Source organism: Pinus tabuliformis, chromosome Q, assembly GCF_031772625.1.
Source record: "Pinus tabuliformis cultivar Carrire ecotype Pingquan chromosome Q, CPIR1, whole genome shotgun sequence".
In the NCBI taxonomy this organism is placed as follows: domain Eukaryota; kingdom Viridiplantae; phylum Streptophyta; class Pinopsida; order Pinales; family Pinaceae; genus Pinus; species Pinus tabuliformis.
Window position 1 is genome coordinate 470,031,261 of NC_142296.1, and position 26,500 is coordinate 470,057,760.

General features: G+C 38.6%; 1 protein-coding gene across 1 annotated transcript in view; it reads right to left on the reverse strand.

The window, feature by feature from the left end:
* Positions 1–6,992: 6,992 nt before the first annotated feature.
* The window catches only part of LOC149220237 (uncharacterized), a 34,644-nt gene continuing 15,136 nt past the window's right edge, over positions 6,993–26,500 (reverse strand). The window contains exon 2 of the mRNA XM_089384706.1: positions 6,993–7,595. The gene's annotated coding sequence lies outside the window, so the exon portion shown is untranslated. The remainder of the gene's footprint in view (positions 7,596–26,500) is intronic.

The window sequence follows — 26,500 nt, forward strand, 5'->3', positions numbered from 1 at the left end:
CAAGTTCACTCTTCTGAAAAGGTATATAATCAGGTCATCTTGGGAGATTGTGCATAACTCTTTCTTGGAGAATCCAATTTCGATCAGACTGGTGGCATTGGAAAGAGGACACAGAGGGCTACTATAGGTCGCGATTTAAGAACTGAAAAATCCGTAATTACAGAGTTACACTTGTTTCAAGATCGAGCTCCTAAAATCAAGAAAAGGCAATATGAGGAAGTTTGATGGCAAGGATCCGGTAAATTAGATACTACAGATGGAGCAATATTTTGATCTACATGAAGTGCAACTGTTACAAAAGGTGCGTATTGCATCTTCATATTTAGAACCAGATCAATTTTTATGGTATAAAGCGCTATGTTTTCGTAATGCACTTGTCACTTGGTCAATTTTCACGGAAGAAATGATAGCACATTATGAGGATACAAAGAGGAACACCTTCTTTAGCCAATTGATAAATCTCAAACAAAAGGGTTCAATGGCAGAGCACATTGAGGATTTCCAAAAATTGAATATAAGGGTAAATGATATTCCACAGAAGAAAAAGATTGATGTCTTCATAGGGACTTTAAAGGATAACATTCAACATGAGATTCGTCTTTGGGAACCTGATTCATTAAGGAAGGCATTTAGGTTTGCAAAAAAAATTGAGAGCGGAATTATGGAAACAACGAATCCTACCACTCACAACTATAAATATGGAAGTGTTTTTTCTTCTAGCCTTCCACAACCTACAAGGTTTACACGACAACAATTGGAAGAAAAAAGAGAAGGAGGACTTTGTTACATTTGTGATAGCAAATACACTAAAGGTCATCAGTGTGCTGAGAAGAAATTATTTTACATAGATTGTGAAGAGGAGGAAGAAAAAGATCAAGAAACATCAAAAGAAGAGAATATACACCAGGAACCAACCCCAGAGAAAGAAGAAATGAATACGAACATATCTTGTAAAGCATTGGAAAGAATTACCACTCCTCAAACTCTCAAGATAGAAGGACATATCAAGAAAAAAAGGTTCAAGAAGTGAAAGATCACATCGAGAAAGAAGAAATGAACCCGACCATATCTTGTAATGCTTTCGCTGGAATTACCACTTCTCAAACTATCAAGATAAAATGACATATCAAGAAGAAAAAGGTAATAGTGTTGATTGATTCGAGCAATACGCATAATTTTATTCATTGTAAGATAGCCAAGGAATTGAATTGCTTCCTATATCCAACACCAGAGTGTCAAGTGATGGTTGCAAGTGGAGGAACCATAAATTGCTTTGGAAAGTGCCATAATATCAACTTATCCATGGGAGAATATGTATTGAATAGCCCAATGCTTTCCATTCCAATGGGTGGTGTTGATGTTGTACTAGGAGTCCAATGGCTACAATCCCTGGGTACAATAGCTTTTAATTTTCAAGAACTTTTCATGAAATTTTATTCGGAAGGAAAGGAAGTTGAATTAAGGGAAACCGAGAAAGATAATCAGCGCTAACAGACTGACACAGCTTCTAAAAAAAGAAAAACGAGAAGTAATTTCACAATTATGTTCGCTAGAGGTTCCCACATCGAAATCATCTATTTCTCCAGATCTCCAAAAATTCTTGGACAATCATTCCAAGGTATTGGAGACTCCCAAAGGCCTCCCACCTATTCGTGATCATGATCATTCTATTCATTTCATTCCAGGAAGTGTTCCTCCAAACATCAGGCCTTCCAGATATCCCTATGCCCAAAAGAGTGAAATTGAACGCATGGTTGCAGAAATGAGAGAAGTCATCCACAAAGACAACATAATATAAATATCCTCCTAATAATGTCACAGGCAACATACCAGATAGATCAGAATGAACCAATTGCAAAATGTTTGTGGTCTTGCTATCACTTGAGAAGAATGGTCCCCTTGTATGTTTTCCCTCAGCACATCCCTAACATACACCTTCATGCTCTATTTTGAAATCAGGCATACCTGTAACCATCTTCCTTGCATCGGGTAGAGCCTTATAGTGAAGATAAGCAAACCTCTGATGCCATAGTTTGGATTGAAGAGATGTGTCGCAAGTCATGGCTCCCAGTGGACTTCCTCCAATTTGATATAAATTATCAACCCTAAATCCAAGAGTAAATGCTTCTTTGAAATTTCTTTTCCATGCGTACCTTTCCATTGATGAATGCCACCTTGAATCCTTTGTCTTCCATCGCCGAGATAGACACTAGATTCTTCTTTAGATCAGCTACATGTCGTACTTCTTGAAGATGAACAGTGTTACCTTGATTCAATTGAAGGGTAACATTCCCAACTCCTTTCACAAGATAGGTGGCATTGTCTCCAAGGATAATTTCCAAATTTGTATCCTTCTCTATCAAATTTGAAAGAGCTTCCTTGTACCTGGTGAAGTGCCTTGAGGCACCACTATCAATCAACCAATTTCCCAAAGTATCCAGAGGAGAGACAGTAGAGAGGGCAGATATAAGATAAAATTCCTTTTGCTTAGAATTTACGACATTAGACTCATCATACCTAGAGTTTCTTGTTCTTTTAGAAGCTCGATCATTTCCAAGTTGAGTAGCAGAAGCATTCCTTTTCCATTTGTTGTTGAACCTGCCATTCCTTTGATTGTTGTTGTTGCCCCTGGAATGATTGTTATCATCATCATGAGATGTGTCCCTTCTATTTGGACACTCCCTGGCATAGTGACCAAACTTGTTGTAAACGAAGCATCTTCTCTTCCTTCCATTTTTGAATCTCGATCTTGCATGACTTTGCTTCTTTGAACCTGCATTGTTCTTCCTCTTAGCAGGAGCAGAGAATGCGGTAGGATTATTCCTATTCGAAGGCATCTCCAATTCCATCATCCTTCTTTCTTCTTGAGAACATCTAGTCAGCAATTCTTCAAAACCTAGAATTTTGTCATTATTGAGAATAGTAGTGTTGAACACATGCCATTCGAGAGGAAGACCTCCAAGGGAAATGAGAGTGAGCTCCATGTCAGAGGTAGCTTCACCAATCGAAAGAAGATCATTTTTTATCTCGGTAATCCTCATGAAGTAGGATTGAATATCCTCACCTTTTCCCTTCTTTATATCCTTCAGCTTGTTCTTGAGGAAAAGAATTCGATTTGCATCGTTAGATTTGAACATGCCAACCAACCAGTCATATATCTCATTTGATGTATTCAAATCAGAGATGTAAGCAACTAAGTGCTTATCAATAGAATCCCTGGTGATCTTCTTGGCTTTGACTTCACCCTTCTTGTACTTTGTCTTAGCAGCAGCTAGTGCATTTGAAGGAGGTTCTGGAATCTTTCCCTGCACATAATCCATGACATCTTGCTCTTCTAAACTCAAATCGAAAAACATCTTCCATGCATGATAATCAGACTTATCATGAAGCTTATCATCGGACTTGAGGTAGGATGTGGAGGCCATTGAGACTTGTTCTTGATCAGTGATTGCTCCTCTTAGTGATTGCTCTTCACTCTTACTTGGGCTTTGTCTTCACCTCAGCTCCGATTCCATGTTAATTTTAGGATAACAATGGTATGTTCTATGCTTAGAGCAATTTTACTTCAATTTTCTTTATTAGCCCAATATCATATCCAACATAACAATCACATCAACATGATAGTAAAATGCAGATAGAACATAAATAATAACAGTAGAAGACAAGCCAACACAAGAGAACACAAGATATGGCACCAACCAGGGACAAACCCCAATGTGGGGAAACCCTTGATCAATTCTTCTTATAATTCTTCAAAAGTTCAGCAGAGAGAGAGAGTACAATTTACAATATTCACTTGCCCAAACTGATCAGTCAAAACAGCAGAAACAAAAAGCCCTAACCAGAAAGTCAACGCTGGTCAACAGGGCTGAAATTGACCTCCAAAACAGCTCGATCAACCTTGGTCAACTCGACCTCCAACAGCAAGATAATGCAGCCCAAAACAGTCTGAAAATAACCAGTCAAATATGGTCAACAAAAGTCAACACAACAGCGTGAATTAGGGCAGTCAACGCAGGGGTCAAATTGCCTTGATTTTTGTGCCCAGAACAGCGCCCTGCCCAAACAGAGGTCTCCCTCACAAAACTGAAGTCAAACTGGGTCAACACTGGTCAAAGTTAGCCTCTTGAAATTTCGGTCTCCCAAAATTTCGACGACCTCCTGAAATTTCAGTTAAATCTAGTCAACGCAACAACAAGAAAAGACAGTCTTCCTTTCGCATGTGTGGAGAGAGAGAGGCCCAGAAATCCGTACCCAATCAAGATGAATGAGATGAGATGTCAAAATGAGGAGGCGGCTAATTTGATGGTTGGCCAACCTTGACAATTTGTCCATAATCAAAATAAATTCATAGCTTCATTTGTACATGTCAGAATGGGATGATCTTTAGATCAATCCTAAACCTCTCGGAAAGAGGAATCCAAGAAAAATATCAGTTGCCTCATAAGAACTGTCCAAAGTGATGTTTGGCCCTAGTTTCCAAATTTAACACTTAGCCTCCTAAGAGGAAGAAATTCTAGCAACAACAAAAGCACTTTACAGGAAATGTAGAATCTTTCGCTAAAGAGGATGTGTCCATATACAAACTTGAGATAGTGTTCTCCGTGGTATCGCACTTTTCCATAACAATATTTCTATTATGGGGTGGTATGTCGACAATGGAGCGTCTAGACACGACCTTCAACAAGAAGGCTTTCTATAAGCCTCCAAAATAAAAGAATGGCATAGAGGTGGAGTTGGACCATCATACCACTTATTCAATTACCAAAGTGGGATCTATCTCTGCTCACATGCCTTAAGATGATGTTCTAGAATTGAAGATGTTTTGTGTGTTCATGGTGTCAAGAAGAATCTTCTTCTAATATCTTCAATGATAGACTTACAGTTGATTGTTGAGTTTGACAATCAGCGAGTAGATCATGAGAAAACTTGAACCTAGTTAAATTTTGCCCAAAGGAATGCATGAACGTGGCCTTTACAGGATATTAGTAGATCCACATAAGCATGATGTTTTAGCGCATGAAAGTGACAATTTATGTGAGTTATGGCACAAACAATTCAATGCCTTGTACCATGGAACACTACCTCTCTTGAAGGAAATGGTGTGAGGATCATCAAACTTCAAAATCAAGAAGACAATATTTCCTTCCTTTGCTAAATTCATAATACTAGGAGCCATTAAAAGATTGAGGCCACAAATCCTCATAAATATGCTTGCAATGCATTTAATCAAACAAAAAAGAACCCATTTTGTACTAAAGAATCAAAGCAATGATTGTTGGAAGTCCATAGAAATTGTATTATCCTTCTGCATGATGGAACAAAGGGGAGTGATCAAATGGAGAAAAGGGCAAGGCTTCTCCTTTGTACATCCTCTCTTTCACTATATTCCACCAACTCCAACCACTGCATGGGAGTTTTAGACAAAAACTCAGTCTAGCTAAATGTGGGCATGGACCTTTGCTCCAACTTTAACCCACATACCTTCAAAATATATCATTGTGGGAAGGTCATAGGATTTCCAAGTCAAACCATATAACTATATAACCTGCACAATAGCACCTTAAAGCCTCAAGTAGCATTGATTAATGTGTCCAAGGAAACTAAATTGAGATGGAGAGGTGAACTTAAAATTGCATGTAAAATAATTTACTTAAATGTTACCAAAAAGAAATGTTTTTGTTAAGAGGCTCCTTCAACGATGTTGTTCCACCATGAACCAACAACACTACTAAACACAATTAGGATCAATCTAAAAAGAATGGGAGGACCTTAGCAAATGATTCAATGTGGGACTTGTATGAACACCATGGTGCAAGGATATGTGCATCTCTCTACATGAATCAAGTGAATGTCGCCACAGTGAAATGGAGGAACTAGATAGTAGCAGATGTTTTCATCCCATGTTCTTAGAGAACTAGATAGCATCAAGAAACATTCTCAGAGAAATCTATGGTAGTATATATATTTCTGGATGGGTTTCAGTTTCCATGTACCATTTTTTTGATAAAGTGGTGTTTGTTTGGTAATCCTATGACCTTCCCACGGCATTTGCAATTGACAAATGTAGTGAGTATAAGCATCCAGCTTAGTAAATGTGATTTCCCATCCTTACAAAACAGCGTATTTCCTAATCTTTTCGTCTAAGAAATTGACAAATCTAGTAACATAAGCTCTAAATGTGACAACTCATAAAGTATTGTTGATAGGGAGTAACACTCAAAACTAATGAATTTCAAACTTTGTATGTGATTACTAGAGAAGCATTCAAGTTTTAAGAAGTTGATCCACAATAATTGTGGGGGTTAGAAATTGTGTTCTTCGTTGCTTTTGCAAACAAGATAAAAGATCACAAATGAAAACAAAAAATAGCAAAATAATTCCTTTCCATCTACCACTCAATGCTTTCTGGATTGGTTATTAGACATGGAGATCTTTCCTATGCATGTTTATCACTAAATATAAAATCAGACAAGTCACAGTATCTTATGAAAAACAAGGTACCTAAACACAAATTTACTAGCAGGACACCATTTTAAACACAAAATTCACGTGCTCCTTGGACCAACAGATTGTACTCTATCTTGCATGTTAAAAGTGATGCTGGATGAAGCACTAAACAAAACAATAAATGTTGAAACTATCAGTGGCCTCATCTTTAGATGCCTAATTATTTAGCCTAGCAATCCATTGAAGCATCCTATGCAATTCAAGTAATGAATAAACTTCAGAATCTTGAGTAAACTACGTAAAATGTAGGTGTCAAGGCAAAGCTTTTAGATTTGAAATATAATACTTCTGCAAAAATTTAACAAAAGCGAGCATACTGACCTCTTCCACTACAGTATAGTGGGACAATTAATTTAAAAGAGTGCACCAATGCCATATAAATGTAGGGAGTCCAATTTCCTAGCCCAATAAAAGATAAAACAAAAATCAAGTTACCCCGTTAATAGCAAGCTATTGTAGCCAAACAGAGCCCATCGCTGATGTAAAATCAACAAGAAACCACAATATTTTAAAAGGAAAAATTACCTGGCAAATGGATTTACAAATGATTTAGGTCAATGTCTAAAGATGCTGTAAAAGGAAAGAGTAAATAATGGTGAGGCCATCCCCTGACCACCATAAACTCGAACAGACGCCCAGTAAATATGTACACGGGCATCAGAAATGATGATTGATGGATGAAGTGGAATTACACAAACAGAGAAGCCACTTATGCGGCACAATTCCAGCAGGAGGCTTCAAAAACTTCTTGAGTTTTACATAACAAGAGTAAATGTTACTTTCCAGTTAAGGCAGACAGCAAGCAATGCATAAACCTATTTCTTGCAGAAACTCGCACATGCACTTGAAGTAGCCAACCTAAGGAGTTCTTGCTCATATTTATGGCTAGAAAATCAAATCACTGCACATTCCCTAGAAACTGCTTACAGGGTGGGAAGAAGCATTATTACTGACAATAACAATACACAAGGTCTGAAAGTTCTGAGCCATAAATACCAGACCTCAGATTCTGATGATATGCCTCTAGCGATCCAATGCTGAAGAATCCAAATGATCTCGTGAATATGCAGCAAACATAATCCTGTCTGAAAAAATAGTTTACAAATTAAAACCCTATTTAAGAACCTAGCTGCTCATTTAGAAATGCAAGCAGGAGCAAATTTATATGCTTACGTTTATGGTATTGCTAATACTAAATAGTAAATATATCTAAATGAACCGTATGCACCCATGTAGAAATGCACTATATGTGCCTATGCTTATGAAATTGCTAACACTAAATAGCAAATATATCTAATGAAGCCTTATTAGAATTAACAACAACATGCACAGCAGTCATTTGTAATTACAAGCAGGAGGTTATTATCAATGCACAATATATGCCTTCATTTATGAGATTTGCTAATACTAAAGAATAAATATATCTAATGAACCCTTCTTAGACTGTACAATAACATGCAAAGCATTCACTTGTAATTACAATATCAAAGTTCAATCTGAACAAAACATTGCAATGAGGTTGTTGTGACAGTTGTATAATGATTAATAGAAAACATAGGATTGATTGGAAGATGATCAAAAAATTTCTAGGTAATTACTAGCATTCCATATGTGTGGTGAACATTACTGTGCATCACTTAAAACAGGTTTTTAACCTGTACTGTTTTGCCATTGTAATGGCTAGGAATACTGCTAAAGACTAGACCCCTCTGGTGGGAACGCTCAGCCCATGTGCATCAAAAAACAGATTAAAATCAAGATTGTCCTAGAATCTAAAGCAAACTTTAGTACTTTCTTAGTGACTACAAACCTAGGGTGGAGAACTCTTTCCAACAACTGCAAAACTAGCAAATCAAAAAGAGTCATGCATGAAGCTTGACACCCTTTTGACCCTCTCTGTTCCTTTCATTAGAATTTAGAAGTGCATGTGAAGTCGGAAAGGAATGGAATTTAAACTGGACATGAACTTGTTACCACTATAGAAATTTAATGAGTTGTCAAAAGGAAACGTGGATGTCATCTGCAGTCGCCCACTTTCCACAAACAATTGGAGAGAAGCATCAAGAAAAAACTTTCAAGCAACATGTATTGAAGTTATTGGTAGTTTTGGAAGGTCTTCTACATGAGCTCTGTGTCTTAGCATGTAGGAGATGGTTGATTGCCTCTTTAGGTGCTTGCTTGGTGGAGTAAGTGATTTATGACTTCTTTCTTAAGTCTTCTACATGAGCTTGGTATCTTATCATGTAGGAGATGGTTGATTGTCACTTTAGGTGCTTCGGTGGAGTAAATGATTTATGACTTCTTTCCTAAGTCTAACTTAGAAAAGTACAATAATGATAGTCAATTAATTATTGTGAACTATTAACCCAAAGTACCAAGGATAAATAATAAAATTATTTTAAATGACTTAGATATGATCTCAACCACTGATCTCAAGTGAGGCGAAATTTAATCTCGACCGTCAATCACTAAGGAGATTAGGGATAGGGATTTGGCTTAATGAAGTTATAAAATAAGCCTAAAGGAGAGGTGAAGACACACAAGTGGAGAAAGTGATTTTCTCTAGAGCTAGAGACTCAGCTAGACTGAAGAGAAGGGAAGAAGAGTGCAGGGACATTTCAGGAATATTTCCAAAAAGCTGAGTTCAAGAAATCGAGAGGCCGAGTAGCTGAAGCACAGAGGAAGCCAAGTTGTGGAGAGGTCGATTTATCCAGTGGGCCATCTATCTTGACTCTTGAGTACACCGTGGGGTCATATGAGGAGGAAAGGAGAGAGCTGATTTGTTGGTGGTGGAGGCCGAGTTTTCTCCAGGGCCAAATTCTTCAGGAGGCCTGTTGGACCGAGTTTTTCCATTGTGGTCCTAGTTACAGGTTCCAGCAATGAGTGAATTTTTCCTGTGTATTTTCCCTGTGGGTCTAGGCCCAGATTTTCCCGAGGATTTTTAATGAAGGAAATTGTTATGACAATTCAGATATCACAGGTATAATCTTGGTGCAAATCACAGAGAGACAAATCGGATCAACTTCAAAAATGAATTCGTTAGATCACAATTTGGCGTAAAATTTCAAAAGGAAGCTCGGTTGTCACAGTGATAGACTTCAGTGAAGTTCAGATCATAAGTGGTCACAGTGACAGACTTTGGTACACCTTTGAAGGAGGGCTACAGTTCGGAACATAGTCAGCAATGAAGTATGGCTACAGTTCGTATTACATCAAATCTGAACCGATGTATGATAAGAAGGTTGCCTCAAAACTACAAGACCAAAACATAATCTTATTGAAGAACCGAAGCAAGGAAGACGTTGAAGAATAAGCAAATGCTCAGCTGAAGAAGAAAATACAAGGTTGACTTGATGGAGGAAGTCTCTAGTACAGGTTGTGAAGGTCTTGGTCGTCTCATCTTGATTTGAATCTACTGAAGGAAGAATTTTTGACCAGGTTTTCCCCTAGAGTGGGGTTTTGCCCTGGCTGTGTGCCTACATTTCATGTCCTCTTTTATTTGTTGTTTGGCATTATAGTCTTGATGATAACAAAAGATAAATCGAAAGAAAGAATAATAAGAATGAAACATCACAAGACAATGTCATAATAAGAGAAATCGATTAACTTTCCACTCTTTGGATTTCTCAACATGGTATCAGAGCTAAGGTCATGATCAAAGGCAGCTTGAAGTGAAGGTCACTTATACATCTTTGAAGTATTCTCAGTGAAAGGTTATCTCTGCATTTGTCTTGAAGAACATGTCAATTAGATCAAGATCCCAGGTAAGAAGGACATTTATGGGCACTTTTCAAAATATTCGAGCACAAGGAAAGGTTGGGTAGCACTTTTCAAAATATTCGAGCACAAGGAAGAAACCCACACTTAGGTCTAAGAAGCTCACCTTTCAAAAGTTCAAAGAAGCTCACCTTTCAAAAGGTCCGAGAAGCTCAATAAGAAACCCACACTAATTAAGAGGTCGGATCATTTCAAAGAATGAGTGTGTAGAATTTCGAAAAAGACACAGTATAATAAAAGAGTAACTTCGTTATAAATTGCATAGAGAATTTCGACATATATTTCTAAGATGCAAGTGCGGATTCTCAGAGAAGTTCTTCGGTGGAAACAAGAGATAGAATTTCAGTGAAGAAACTATGGATTGAGTCATCACAGGACCGAAGTCTAAAAGCATCTTCAACATACTCTGAAAGACCATTATAGAAGCCCTAACCAAATAACACTAGTCATAAATATATGAAATTGGTATCAAGCCTATTGTTGAAGGCAATGAAAGGAGGATTTGATAAAGCAAAAGCATTCATTTGAAGACTATCTGAAGTCTGTCCTATGGAAAAAGAATACAAGTCTTATACGAGCTCAAGCACAAGCAACCAGCTTAAAAGATATCAAGCATTGTCACTGCAACAAGTCTAATGGGCTATCAAAATCAGAGGTATGTAAACACAAGGTACGTATAATCATAAGCTTTTAGATTTTCAATATATCTAATTTTAAATGGTTCATAGCTAGTCTAGGAAAAAATTTGTAATCCTTATATAACATACAAAAATCTCATATTAGAACCTTAATCCTTATCTTCTAGGGTTTACAAGTAATCTAGGATGTCAAGTAAAAATCCTAATGTTGATTGAAAGAATGAATAACTTGAACTTCGATATCATAGGATTCCATCTTCCATGGTTACGTAGAAGATCTAACTTGAGAAATTAAATTATGTTCTTGCTATCACATGCTTTGCTTGAAAGTATGTATTACAGGTATAAAAGATCATGACTTAACACAAAGAGAACACTTCAAGGAATCCTTACAAGGTTTGTCAAGGAACATCTCCAGATATGTCTTAGACTATATACCTTGTAAAAATCTCTTAATATAAAAAAGTACGTTCATCTTATTTTGAAAATTGTATTAAATTACTAACATCATTATGTCTAGCTATCTTGACTCATAAAAATTCTTGTTTAGGGTGATTTATCATGTGATAAACCTACCCTCCTCACATTCGTAATTGTTCTCATAGAACCCTAGAAAGGTTCATTGGAAAACCCTAACTTAAGGGTATGCTAATGATAATGTGTGAATCCCTAGCCTGCTTAAGGTTATTGGGAAATGTTATTTGAATTTTTTGATGATGATGATGTCATCTTTGGGGTTTTGGTATGATCATGAAAACCCTAACTTGAAAGGGTTGAATGATGTTGTCTGAGATCCCAAACATTTGAAGTTTTGGTAAAGTAGGGTTTGTTATGTTATAAATTAAAGCCCTAGATCTTTAGGGTTTGATTGGTCCTATAAGCAAAACCCTTGTTATATACTAGGGATGAAACCCTAGGTGTATGTGTGTCTATTTGGTCAAAACCTAGCCTGGTCTAGGTCGGTATATGTCTAATGTATTAATTTTGCCTGACATATGATGTGGTTATGCATGGTGATGAATTCCTAGATATGTGTGTTGACCTAATTATTAATGGTCATGAGTCCTAGGGTTGGGAAACAAGCCCTAGTCAAAGTTTGATATTCTAGGATAATATTGTTTGGGAAATCTATGGTTTTGCAGCTAAACCCTAGTAGTAGTTAAATTCTCTAGTATGTATCATATAACAATCTCGAATCTATGAATCTATATAGTGATTGATTGAGAATTTGTAGATGAGAAATCTGGGGTTTACATCAGACCCTAGTAGAAGTTAGTCATGTCGTTAATTAAACTGTGATTTGTTTTGATTGTCAGAGCTCATATATAAAATCAAGGGTTCACACGAAATCCTAGTAGGAAGTCTAACATATGAATTATGAATGTTGTTAGATATATTAATCAAATTTGTTTCTAGGGTTTGCTATATCAAAGAACTTGTTAAAACCCTAGATACCTTGATTGAGCTATTGATGTGATTTAGAGTTTGTAACCAAACCTAGGCAAGAAGTTGAAGTATTAAAATAAAGTCTCTTGCTGAGTATGTTTGTAAAGTCTAATGCTTCCATTATTATGAGATTTTGATATGGTTAACTTCATGCTTCTATAGATTTGGTTGTACTTGCTATCTAAGTTGTGCAGTACATCATCTTCAAGATGGTGTAGATGTTCGTAAGAGAAATTGATATGAGAAGGATGGAAGTCATGAAAGATTCTCCAATGTCATAAGAAGAAGTTGATCTCCCTAAGTTAAGAGGAAGTCTAGATAGAAGAAATCTCCTTGATTGAGAGGGAGGGTATATCATAAGTCTTGATTGGAGAATGCATTTTGAAGAATATGTTGATGCATGTGAAGTAGGAAAGGAAAGTGTATGATTGAGGAATCTTCTGTCAAAAATTTGGTTGATAGTCCTACTATGATAAATTGAGAAGTAACATCCGGTTGTACGAAAGACCTCAAAGGTTTGTATTTGTTTATGTACATTTGAAAGTGTATTACTGATTGGGGTTGTGTTTGTACAAGTAAATCTCTCGAAGTTTTGATAGCATGTTGGTTACCGATCAGTTTGATTAGGAGAGATTTATTGAGGCTTTGTGAGTGAAGCATTGCCTGGGAGGACATCCAGTCAGCACCTTGTGTTGATGTCTAGGCCTCGAAGTAGGGAGCATGGTGTTGGTCATAGAGCTCTGACCTCAGATACACACCTGGATCCCTAGGTTGATGGTTAGCAAGTAAGTCTGATGGTACCTAGCGAGGCTGAAAGCTTTAGTCCATCTTAGTCCCACTCGGATAGATTGCCCTAGTCAGGAACCTAGTCTGTAGCATTGCGATGCCTAAACTGTTGAGAGACCTTGGATAGATTGCCCTGGTCAAGAATCTAGTCCATGGCATTACGGTGCCTAAACTTCTTCGTAGATTATGTGTTTTGAGATCTTCCATGTACCTCTATGGTTATATGTAAATATGAATACCTCCCTAGTTAAGAGGGAGTGTTGAAGAATGTAACTAGGTTCGGTCTTCATAATTGTACTTGAGTCAAAATGAAATATATTTGTCAAAAGAAAGCAAAAGAAATTTTATTATTATTTTAATTGACTTGTTAAAGCATGGGTTTCATGCTTGGGTCAATTGTTATAGGTCAAGCCTCCATTGTAGGCTTTAGGTTGTTGTCAAAGTCAATTGTTGTTTGGTCAAAGACTCCTCCATCAAGTCAGCCTCTTCATCTAGTCGGCCTAAATATAAAGGCACTTCTCTTCAAGGACTCATGTTAGCTCATTTATAATGGACAAACAACTATATATACAAGCATTAGGACTTCGCTCAAATGACAAGAAGACAAGTTCGGATAAAATTTCAGAGAGAAGTTTTCGGTACTATCACAATGAGGAGCTCAGATTAGTTTCAGAGAAGAGAATTCGTGAGACCTCTGAAGTAAGTGCGGATATCACAGGTATAATCTCGATGCCATTCACAGTAGGACAATTCGCATATCACAAGTATAATCTTGGTGCAAATCATAGTGAGACAAATCGGATCACCTTCAGAAATGAATTCGTGAAATCACAGTTCGGTGGAAAATCTCAAAAGGGAGCTCATTGGTCACAGTGATAGACTTCAGAGCAGTTCAGATCATAGGTGGTCACAGTGATAGACTTCGGTACACCTTTGAAGGGGGGCTACAATTCAAAACATAGTCAACAATGAAGGAGGTCTACAGTTTGTATTACATCAAATCTGAACCGATGTATGATAAGAAGGTAGCCTCAAAACTACAAGACTGAAACATAATCTTATTGAAGGACCGAAGCAAGGAAGACGTTGAAGAATAAGCTACTACTCAGCTCAAGAAGAAAATACAAGGTTGACTTGATGGAGGAAGTCTCTAGTATAGGTTGTGAAGATCTTGGTCATCTCATCTTGTTTTGAATCCACAGAATAAAGAATTTTTAATTGGGTTTCCCCATAGAGTGGGGTTTTGCCCTGGCTGCGTGCCTACATCTCGTGTCCTCTTTTATTTGTTGTTTGGCATTAGTCTTGATGATAACAAAAGATAAATTGAAAGAAAGAATAATAAGAATGAAACATCACAAGATAATGTCATAATAAGAGAAATCGATTAACTTGCCACTATTTGGATTTCTCAACAATAGGACCCTTAGAGAACCAACCCTGAAGAGGGTTCCCCAATTTAAATCCTTTTCCTTAAATTTGAAACGGTTTGTGAACCCCATAAAGAAATTGGACATTAATTGTCTTATGGATACTCACAATCCCCAGATCCTTTTCATTCAAGAAACAATGCTTAAAGGCACCAAGGCCTCCATTGTTTTGTTATCCTCCTTGCCATGTTGGGACTTCTTAGTTGTAGATGCAATTGGAAGATCGAGTGGATTGGCCTCAGGATAAAAGAAAAATACTTTGAATCTTGCTAATGCTTGGTCAATAAAATCATATTTGGCCAATTCTTTCCACTCTAGTGACCTATGTATGCATATACTCTACCCTCAATATATAGTTCCTACATTAACAAAAAGGAGTTTTGGGATACCACTCTCTACAATCCCCTCCTCCGAGGGGGAAAAGTAGTGCGTGGAGGAGATCTCAATTTCACATTGGGGGCCTATGAAATTTGGGGCCCTACTACTCAGCCTTATCCTCTATTAGACTTCCTCCTTGAGTGCCTAGAAGGGGTAGGCCTCCTTGATATTCAACCCTTGAAGTTACTGCCTCCCTGGAAGAACAAAAGAGTGGAGGAAGTCAGAATCACAAAGAGGATAGACAAATTCTTAATTTCCTATCGAATTCCAGAAAACAATCTCAAAATCCATCCATGGTTATTATTAAGGGGAGACTTGGTGTTAATTTTAGATAACAATGGTATGTTCTATGCTTCAAACAATTACTTCAATGTCCTTTCATTAGCCCAATGATAATTTCCACTTAATTTTCAATAGCAATCACATAAACCATTAATCACATTAACAATAATTGTGGATAGAATATAAACAATAAATGCAAAAGACAAGCCAAGACAAGAGAACACAAGAATTTGTCTCAAGCAAAGGAAAAACCCGAAAGATGTGAAATACCCTTGATCAATTCTTCTTATTATAAATATCAAATGTTCAACAGAGAGAGGGAGTACAATAATACAAAGTCAAAGTCAAAATTGACTTGCCAAATCACTGTGCAAAATAGCCCTGTCAAATCTACGATTCTGCCCTCAGTAAACAACAGTGAAATTCTACCCTAACCAGAAAGTCAACAACAGTCAAACTCTGGTCAAACTTCTCCAAACAACTCGGTCAAAGAAGAGAGGAACTTAGCCTCCCTTGTTGGTCAAGGTCACCTCAAAACAGTCCCAAAACATTCAGTAAAACTTGGTCAAAATCTACACTTCTCACTGCGATCAAACCTGCGATCAGCAATAAGGTCAACGCTAGTCAACTAGCCCAAATTTCCTCAATCTTTGTGTCCTCCAATGCAGCCTATTACCCACTATTTTTTGGGTTATATCCCTAGGAGAAAAAAATTCTCCAAGGTGGTCCTCAGCCACCAGCTAGCTCATTGTGCCATTTCTCCACCACCTGAGCCAACTATGTGGTCCCTCGCCCATCTACCATAATCGTATGTTTGAAGATGGGCCTCTCAAACCTAAAGGTATGCCTTGTCATTTTGAAATTGAGTATTGTAGTTTGATTATCATGGACACTTATGGGCATGGATTAATGGGGGGATTCAGCGGAAAGAATGGGTTAAGTCTGTGTTTTTGTCCCCTAGACCCCTTTTGGGTATTAACCTTGAATTCTAGTCCTGTGGGATCTCTTTTACTGGCCATTTGGTTCTAGGGATGGGATTTCATGGGAAACCCCAATTTTCATTGCATGCTCCCGCTCCCTTATCTGCTTATATTACCCTCTTTCCATTCATTATTACCCTATTTATCATCTCTCCCACCTGGGTCCACACAGGGTTAGCGTGCCCCTTCCCCTTGCCCACACCATGGGTCATGGCCTGGAATGAAGCCCGGAGGTTGATGTAGCTAGAAAGAAAGATAAAAGCATACATGGCCACATTCAACAGGAAAATGTACCACAAAATGCAAAAGATGGTTAGGACAAAGACATTTAGCACGTGAGCAAGAGACAATACATGAGCCCTACCCCATCATCATGGCCATCAACCTGGTTCCTACAAGTTCTATGAACCTTCTCCATCATATAGGAATCCATGATTGTCCCAACCCCTGGTGGGCAATAAACCACCCCACAATTAAAAGGGGGTATTCACCCCTTGAGCCCTGAGCAGTTAATCAAAGAAAATCATAAAAAGGCAAAGGCATATAAAAACGGGTGGAAAAATCAAGGTCGGGGCACCTCATGTACCACGATTTCTCCCTCCTACACATTATAAACCCAAGTGTGGGCTCCCCTCTTATTAGCTACCCTTGTACCCCAGCATGTGACTCAGGGTTGCCCCTTCTCATCCCCTATTTCAATCACCTATTTGTCACATGCCACCACCTTTTGAAGAATGTACCTTGACTATATTATCCCCTTTAGAAGTAGAAATCACCTAATAGGATTATTGGTTAACCCCATTTGGAGTTTAGGAGACATTGACACAACCCGAAGCCCATTGTGGAAGGGCGGGCCATTATGAGGTCCCCACCTGTGGTCCATGATTGGTTAACTCATTTACTTGATTTCTCTAATAACTTGTTGTACTGGAAAGCTAAGAGACGCATTGAATCTTATGCATGATTGTAGATGGTCTCCATCTTGAGTTTGGTCTCCCTATACAGGGTCCTAATCCTCCAAAGAGCTACATTGGCACATGTAGGGTGTACGTTGAGAGCCATGGGCCTCCACAGCAGTAGACAACACGCCATGGCCTCCATAAGCCATTCATTATGAGCTAGTTTGGTGGGCTTGTCACCAAAAGTTGAATTATTAGAACATTATTTTATTTGTGGGGCTTATGGAGGCCAAGGAGGCTAATTCGAACTCCTAAGTTGTGTATAAATACAAGTGAGATGAGTTCATTTTCTCATCATCACTTTGGTTTCGATCCCTTCTCTCTCTTGAGAATTTCGCACTTTTTTCTAAAGGATGAATGGGAGCTTTATGGATGAATTTTGATGTGCGGATATTGGTCTATCTTCCCTTGGAGCTTCTCTCTTGTCAATTGTGAATGGTTGGATATATTTTATTACATGTAAGTATATGTTTTTAATGTTATTCTTGTTTTACTTTGTCACATACATTGTATTGGGATTTTCGTTGTTCTAGGGCTAATTGTTGCATGCATTTACTGCTTAAAATTGTGGAATTTTGTCTCTATTATAGCATCTCTCAATGTATGGACAATGTAATATGAAGGAAATCTCCTAGGGGTGATTCTATCAAGGAATTTGACCTTGATAAAGCCATTCCCTTTGTGCATTGAAGCATAAAAGCTGCAAGATTGCTTCTCCTTGACCTGGAAGGCTAGCGCAATGGTCTTGAGGACTCCTTCACTGGGAACCTATAAATCCTACTCATATTCATCATAGACTCCATTCTCCCAAAGACTAAGAAACGCATCTACCAATGGTAGTCACCAAAAATCACATTTTTTCACTTTCTTCAAGGTCTAGCCAAGTTGGGGCACCTAGGGCATCAATTTCCTGACAAGCTAGCCCTCCAAAAAGTTCGATCTCTTACGGTAACCTGCTCTGGTGTATCCTCAAGGTCTCCTGTAATTTTGAAGCCATTCCGATGGTGGAGTTGAGAGAAAAGCCAAGCCCTACCTCCGGGATCAAAGCTAGCCTTAGCATCCCCAAGGCTAGTACCTCATGGGATCAAATCAGCCCCTTCAAGTGAAATTCTTCCTTTGATCCTTTCCCACCTTGGCTAGGGTAAGAGCATCATTGGTTGCCACACTCATTCCTCCTATCCTAGGACTGGGTCCACTTGGTCTTGTGTGGTCTCGCTCCTTTGAAAAGACAATTCTTCAAGAACCATTCGGGATACCAATTGCAATAAGGATTTTAGGAATTGGGAAGTTCCTTCATAAGTTGTATCTCATAAACCTAACCCTTAAATCTTCCCTTCCCTTCCCTCGAAGACATTGTACCTTGCTTAGAAAGCAAGCCTTATCTTTCCAACTCTTCCAAGAAAGGGATTATTAGGGTCACCCCCATCATCTCATTGACTTATCCTTCATCAGTGACTCCATAATGTACCGGGTCTCCTCCCATCGATGAAAGTTTGTAAATAGAAGCAAGCCTTAGCTGAGGTGACAGTGGGCTAAGTCTCCATTTATTGCCCTTGGCCTAGCATTTGCCCTTTAGGGATCCCCTTTAGGTCCTCTACTAGTTTGAGCGGTAACACAGCCTAAAGAAATAGAGAAATTCCACCCAAAAACACAGTCAAAGGAGGTCAAATACACCCAAGTCAATGTTGGTCAACGCCCTGCAATAAGTTTGAAATTCGGCCAATCTGAAACAACCACCTGTCCCTTCGCACGTGTGAGAGATTCCTTCCAATTCTGAGTTGTACGAACCAATAGAATGAGGAGAGAGAAGATATGTTGTGAGTTGTGATGATGTCAAATGAGGTTGGAGGTCACTCTTATTTATATGAGTCAATGTGGGTCAAAAGACATGTCTCTTGGGCTTCATCAGCCTAGATGATGGTGTAGCCGACCTCGACAAATTACACGTGTGGGCTTCACTTCAAAAACACATTTCTCCCCGTCCAAATTTAGTGATCTTTAGGTCGATTTTCGTCCTCTCGAAAAGAGGAATTCAATGCAATAATTATCTCCATCAAACGATCTGTCCAAAGTGGAATTTCGCCCTAGTTGCCAACTTTAACACTCCCTCTCAACTAGGGAGAATTCCACCTGCCAGTCTCTGACCATCGATCATCATGCCATCCTGTCATCATGTGCAATCTCTGCATCTCATCTCAGCTCTGTTGAACATTGATATAGATAATAAGAAGAATCAATGGAGAGTGAGACACAAGACCTTACCACTCTCCACTGACAAAAGTCAGTGCATGTAACCGGTGGTAGAACCCTAATCGGACTTGATCCTAAATGATCAAGCTGTTGAACATCATGCATTCTAGACATAGGGAGTACGGCAATACATGATGCCTCAATTTGTAGTTCTATGTTCCTTATCTTCTTTTCCCAATTCGTTGGCCAGATGAGAGGTACTTCCCAAGAGTCCTAGACTACAAGGATGGGATGTATACTGGAGCATCCGTAGGAGAAGATGAAACACTCATCTTGCTCATATGCCATAGGAGAAGGTGAACCACTCATCCTATGCATATGTCATCAATAGTAGGGGAAAGTGAACCACTCACCCTACACACAACATACCTAAAGGGGAAAGTTAACCACTCACCCTATGGTCGCATATAGCTCCAAGAAGTATCGCAAGCCCCCAGGAGCTCCTAGAGCTCAATGTCCAACTCAAGCCGGACCCTTAAGGAGGATCCTTACATGACTCCCAGCCTCTCTCTGAAGGCAATGAACTTAACCTTACCAAGAGGCTTCATGAAGATGTCAGCAGCCTGTTCATCCGTCCCGATGTGATGGAGCCTTATTGCTCCACGTTGTACCATATCCCGGATGAAGTGATACCTGATATCAATATGTTTGGAGTGGTCTTGGAACACAGGATTCTCTGAAAGGCGAATCCCACTCTGATTGTCGCAATAGATAACAATGGTATCCAACACGTGCTCAAATAGCTCACTGAAGAGCTTCCTCAACCATATAGCTTCACAACAGGCCATACTAGTTGCAATATATTCGGCCTCAGCGGTGCCTAGAGAAATTGATTTCTGCTGCCTACTCATCCAAGAAATTGAAGCAGATCCCAAAGAAAAGAACTATCCTGACATGCTCTTTCTATCCACCACACTGTCAGCCCAGTCAACATCAAAATAACTATGTAGCCTAAAATTCCCAATAGTCTATCTTAGTCCATAGTTGATAGTGCCAAAAAGATATCTTAAGATATTCTTTGCAACAACCCAATGAATGAGATGAGGCTCAACTATATATTGACTCAAAGTATTTACATCGAAGCATATGTTTGGTCGAGAGTTTACCAAGAACATCAGGGCCCCCACAAGTTGTCTATATTTAGAAGGGTTTGCCAATTCATGCCCAGCAGCACTTTCACATAGCTTTTTGAAGTTTAGTTCCATCGAAGTAGTCACAGACTTACATTCCACCATCCCACATCTTTCTAATAGCTTCACAATGTATTTTCCTTCAGAAAAGAAAATCTCGCCTAGCTTTTGCGAGACCTCCAGGATTAGGAACTAATGCATCAGTCCTAGGTCCTTCCTCTCGAAATCGAAAGCCAGCTCCCTGTTGCATTAATAAATGAGAGGGTCTACACCGGTCTAAAAAAGATCATCAATATAAAGGACCCAAAGAAGAGGCATGTCTTTTTCAACCTTGAAGTACAGGTTTGGATCAGCATAGCTCCTAGTAAATTCCAGTTTCATAAGATAGCTATCAATTCTCTCATACCAAGTCCTAGGGGCTTGCTTCACCCATATAGGGCTTTCTTCAACCAGTAGACTGTGTCCTTATATCTTGGACTTTGAACCCCTGAGGTTGTTCCAAGTAGACTTCCTACTTAAGTGAGCCATGCAAGAAAGCAGCCTTGACATCCATATGATGTAGGCTCCATCCTTGATTGACATCGAGAGCAATAATATATCGAATAGTGGTATATCGAACAACCGGTGCAAATATTTCATCATAATCCACTCCTTCCTTTTAAGAGAAGCCATGAGCTACAAACCTAGCCTTATATTTCTCAACACTTCCATCAAATCCATGTTTAATTTTGTAAAGCCATTTAGAAGTGACCACAAACTTGTCCTTGGGTCTAGGCACCACATCCTAGACATCATTCTTCATGAACGATTCATATTCCTCACTCATCGCATCTTTCCATACTTGGTGCTTTACAACTTCTTCGAGAGTATCTTTGAGCCATAGTGGTCTTTTCCTTAAGGTAGAGGGATCATCGGGAGGTGGATAAATAGGATCCATAGGGCCATCAACATCAAGCATAGGCTCATCGATCAGAGATTCTTCTTGTGATTTAGCAACGCCATCATCGTCCTTCCTTGAGATGGGGACATCTCTAGCATTCCCGAGGGCACTGTCTTCATCAAAGGTATCATCTCGGCTTACTTCCACATCTCTGGCTTTCCCAAGAGCAGTGTTTTCATCGGCTTACTTCCACATCTCTTTGACTAGGTACATAAATTCTATATGCCTTTGAATTTTCACTGTAGCTGACGAATATACCTTTCTTCCCAAAAGCTTCCAACTTATTCCTTTTCTCTTTAGGCACATGAAAGCATATCGGACAACCCAAGATTCTAAAATGAGAAACATCGGGTTTCTTAACAGTGAAGACTTCCTCAGGTGTCTTGAAATCCAAAGCTTGATGCGGCCTACTATTTTGAACATATACAACAATGTTGGCAGTTTCTTCCCATAAGAATTTTGGTAGACCTTGATCATAGATCATGGCATGTGTGGGGCTTCCATGATTGTTCGATTCTTCACTTTCAGCAACACCATTCTGCTCAAAAGTGTATGGAACAGTCGTCTCCCTCTTAATGCCAGCGTCTCTGCAAAAGTCATTGAATTCATTTGATTCATATTTGATTCCATTGTCAGTCCTCAACGTCTTGATCTTCTTCCCTATTTGATTTTCCACCAATACTTTGAATGAACAAAACCATTTGAACACTTCATCCTTCCTCTTCAAGAAAAAGATCCATGTTTTGCGTGAGAAGTCGTCCACAAGGATTGCATATTATATGTATCCTCCCAATGAGGTTACGGGCAAGCCACCAGATAGGTCAGAATGGACCAATTGAAGAATATCAGTTGTCTTGCTTTCACTAGAAGGGAATGGTCCCTTTGTATGTTTCCCAGTTGCACATCCCTAATAGACTCCTTCATGGTTCATATTGAATTCGGGCATCCCTATGACCATCTTCCTTACCCCAAGTAAGGCCTTGTAATGTAAGTGGGCAAATCTCTGATGCCATAGCACATTAAAGAGGGGTATCACTTGCCATGGCACCCAAAGGACTTCCACTAACTTGATAGAGACCATCAACCCTAAATCCAAAATTAAATGCATCTTTAGGGTTTTTATGCCAAATACGTATCTTTCCATCAATGAATGCTACCTTGAGGCCTTTGTCTTCCATCGCAGAAATAGACATCGGGTTCTTCTTCAAATCGAGCACATACAACACTTCTTGTAAAAGTATGGTTTGACCATGATTCGAGTGAAGAGTGACAATTCCTATCCCTTTCACAGGGTAGGTGGCATTATCTCCAAGTATAATATTTAGATTAGTCTTCTTAACCAAGTTGAGAGGGCCTCTTTGTCTCTAGTGAAGTGCCTGAGGCTCCACCATCAATTAACCAATGATCCAAAGTATTTGGAGGAGAGGTTGCAAGTAGAGCAGAAATAAGATAAAACTCATCTTGTTTTTCTACAGCATTACTTTCATCATACATGGCATTTCTTGTCCTTTTGGGAGGTCGACCATTTCCATTTCGAGCAGTTGAACCATTCCTCCTTCTTTTGTTGTTGAACCTATTGTTCCTTTGATTGCCATTGCTTTTGTAATTGTTGTTGTTGTTGTTGTCATCAACCCTTGGAGGAATCTTCTTGTGAGAGCACTCTCTAGCATACTGGTCGAAACAGTTACAATTGTAGCATCTTCCTTTGCCCCTTCCTTTGAATCGCTTCTAGATCCTTGACCTTGTCTCCTTGGACTAGCATCATTCTTCCTCTTTGCATGTGCAGAGAAAGAGATAGGTTCATTTCCATTGTTGGATTTATCTTTTTCCATCATTCTTGTCTCCTCTTGAGTGCATCTAGCCAATACCTCATCAAAACTAGGTATCATGTCATTGTTGAGAATGGTAGTAACAAATACATCCCATGGCCTTGAAAGACCTCCAAAAGCAATGAGAGTGAGTTCCCTGTTACCAGTAACTTCTCCAATAGATAACAAATCATTCTTGATTTGAGTTATTCTCATGCAATAGGATTGGATAGACTCCCCTTTATCAATCTTGACATCCTTCAACTTATTCTTGAGAAAGAGAATTTGATTTGCATAGTTCACTTTGAACATCCCAACCAACTTATCATATATTTGAATAATATTTCCTTAGAAATTCCCAAATCAAAAATGCAAGCAACCAAATGCTTTTGAATGGAATCAATCAAAATTTTCCTAGCTATGACCTCACATTTTCTATACTTCGTTTTCACAGCAGCAAGTGCATTTGAAGGAAGTTCCACCACTTTTCCCTGCACATAGTCCAATACTTTATGCTCCTCCAAAGTCAGGTCCAAATTCATCTTCCATGCATGATAGTCAGATTTGTCATTGAGCTTGTCTTCAGCCTTGAAGTAAGATGTAGGGGCCATAGAGACTTGTCCAATAGATATCTTAGTGATTGTTTCTCTCTTGCTTGAGCATTGTCCTCCCCTGGGCTCTGGTACCATGTCAATTTTAGATAACAATGGTATGTTTTATGTTTGCAACAATTACTTCAATGTCCTTTTTTATTAGCCCAATGATAATTTCCACTTAATTTCCAATAGCAAGCACATAAACCTTTAATCACATTGACAGTAACTGTAGCTAAAACATAAACAATAAAATGTAGAAGACAAGCCATGACAAAAGAACAGAAGAATTTGGCTCAAGGTAGGGAAAAACCCCAAGATGGGGAAACCCTTGATTAATTCTTCTTATTATAACTATCAAATGTTCAACAGAGAGAGAGTACAATAATACAAAGTCAAAGTCAAAATTGACTTGCCAAATCATTGTCCAAAACAAACTTGTCAAATCTGCGATTCTACCCCTAGTCAACAGTAATCAAATTCTACCCTAACCACAAGTCAATAACAGTCAAAGTTTGGTCAAACTTCTCCAAAACAGCACAGTCAAAGGAGAGAGGAACTCAGCCTCTCTTGTTGGTCAAAGTCACCTCAAAATAGTCCCAAAATGATCAGTCAAACTCGGACAAAGTCTGCACTTCTTGTTGCAGTCAAACCTACCGTTAGCCCTGAGGTCAACACTGGTCAACTAGACCATATTTCCTCGATCTTTGTGCCCTCCAATGCAGCCTAAAGAAACAAAAAAATCCCACCCAAAAACACAATGAAAGTAGGTCAAATACACCTAAGTCAACGTTGGTCAATGCCCTACAATAAGTCTGAAATTCAGCCACTCTGAAACAACAACCTGTCCCTTCGCATGTGAGAGAGATTCCTTCCAATTTGAGTTGTACAAACCAATAGAATGAGGAGAGAGAAGATATTTTGTGAGTTATGATGATGCCAAATGAGGTTGTAGGTCACTCTTATTTATATGAGTCGATGTGGGTCAAAAGACATGTCTCTTGGGCTCCATGAGCCTACATGATGGTCTGGCCGACCTTGACAAATTACACGTGTGGGATTCACTTCAAAAGCACATTTTTCCTTGTCCAAATTTAGTGATCATTAGGTCGATTTTGATCCTCTCGAAAAGAGGAATTCAATGCAATAATTATCTCCATCAAATGAGTTGTCCTAAGTGGAATTTGGCCCTAGTTCCTAACTTTAACACTTGGACCATTGTCCTATTATTATAAAATGGGCATTACATTGCCAAAGCCCCCTAGCCCTTTCAAATTGAATCCTTATTGAATTGATGAACCCTCCTTCATCCAAGCAATAAAAGATGTATAGAGACCCTTCGATACCTTTGATCCGGCATCTCCTCCCCTCCAATTCCAAGAAAACTTCAAAAAATCCAAAGTTGCAGTTATCCCTTAGGCAACGTTGAAACATGAACAAGACACTAAGGCCTTAGAAGAAATTGAAAACCAAATAGACCATTGTCTAGACGGTGAGGGCAATAGAGAAGGCTATCTAACATACTAGCAAAGAGATCTATTAAAATTGCCGAAGGAAAATTTTGCTTGACAAAGAACAGGAATGGTGAATCAAGAGTAGAGCCCTATGGCTCCAAGTAGGAGACAAAAATATCAAGTTCTTCCACTAGTATGCAAATTATAGGAAATACATCAACTAAATATTGATTATCTTCAGACCTAATGGATCGCAAGCCACCTTTTTTCTGACCTAGCAAACGAAGGTGTCTCAAATTTCAAGAACCTCTTCAGAGGAACATGCCATCTTGCAAGTGGCCTCTCTCTTCCCTAGCTTTATAGACCAAGAAGGAAATGCCAAACTAACTGTCGAGATTACCAAGGAAGAGCTTGTTGTAGTTTTACATAGCTTTCAAAAGCTCACGTCCAAGTAAAATGGAATTCTTAGTTGGCTACTATGATTTCTTGGGCGAGGACTTACTAAAGGTGGTGGAATACTCCAGAACATCAGGTCAAATTATGCCCCTTTTCAAAACCACTTTTATTGCACTCATTTCAAAATCGGATAACCCTTCCTCCTATGAACAATTTAAACCTATGTTGCACAAGTTTCCAGTACAAGGGTACTTCTGGTACACAGGAACGAGTATCTAGCACGGCTAGAAGTTTTTCCCAAATTTACAGGAAACGCCAAGTTGGGAGCGACAATAATATAATATATTAAAATTTAATATATATTAAAAATAAAAATAAAATAATTTATTTATTTCCATCCAAAACTTGCCAATGAAATTCCATCTTGCAAAGAAATATGTAAAAGATTGAACTTTGAAACACTGCCAAAAAAAATCAAAATATTAATCTATCAACAATTTGCCAATCAAATTCCTTTCAAGCAAAGAAACATGCAAAACTCCCAAACCGGAAAAAAGGTTGTTATTACTCGATTATTAAGTGATTTAATGCAACGTTATATGTTAAGTCACTAGGTCAATTCCTCGCCCTTGATGTAACCTCACCAATACTATATATATAATAGATATACGAAAAAATAAAATATATATTAATAATAATTAAAAAAAATAAAACACTAGAGTTTAAAACCAATGTTATTTTAAAGA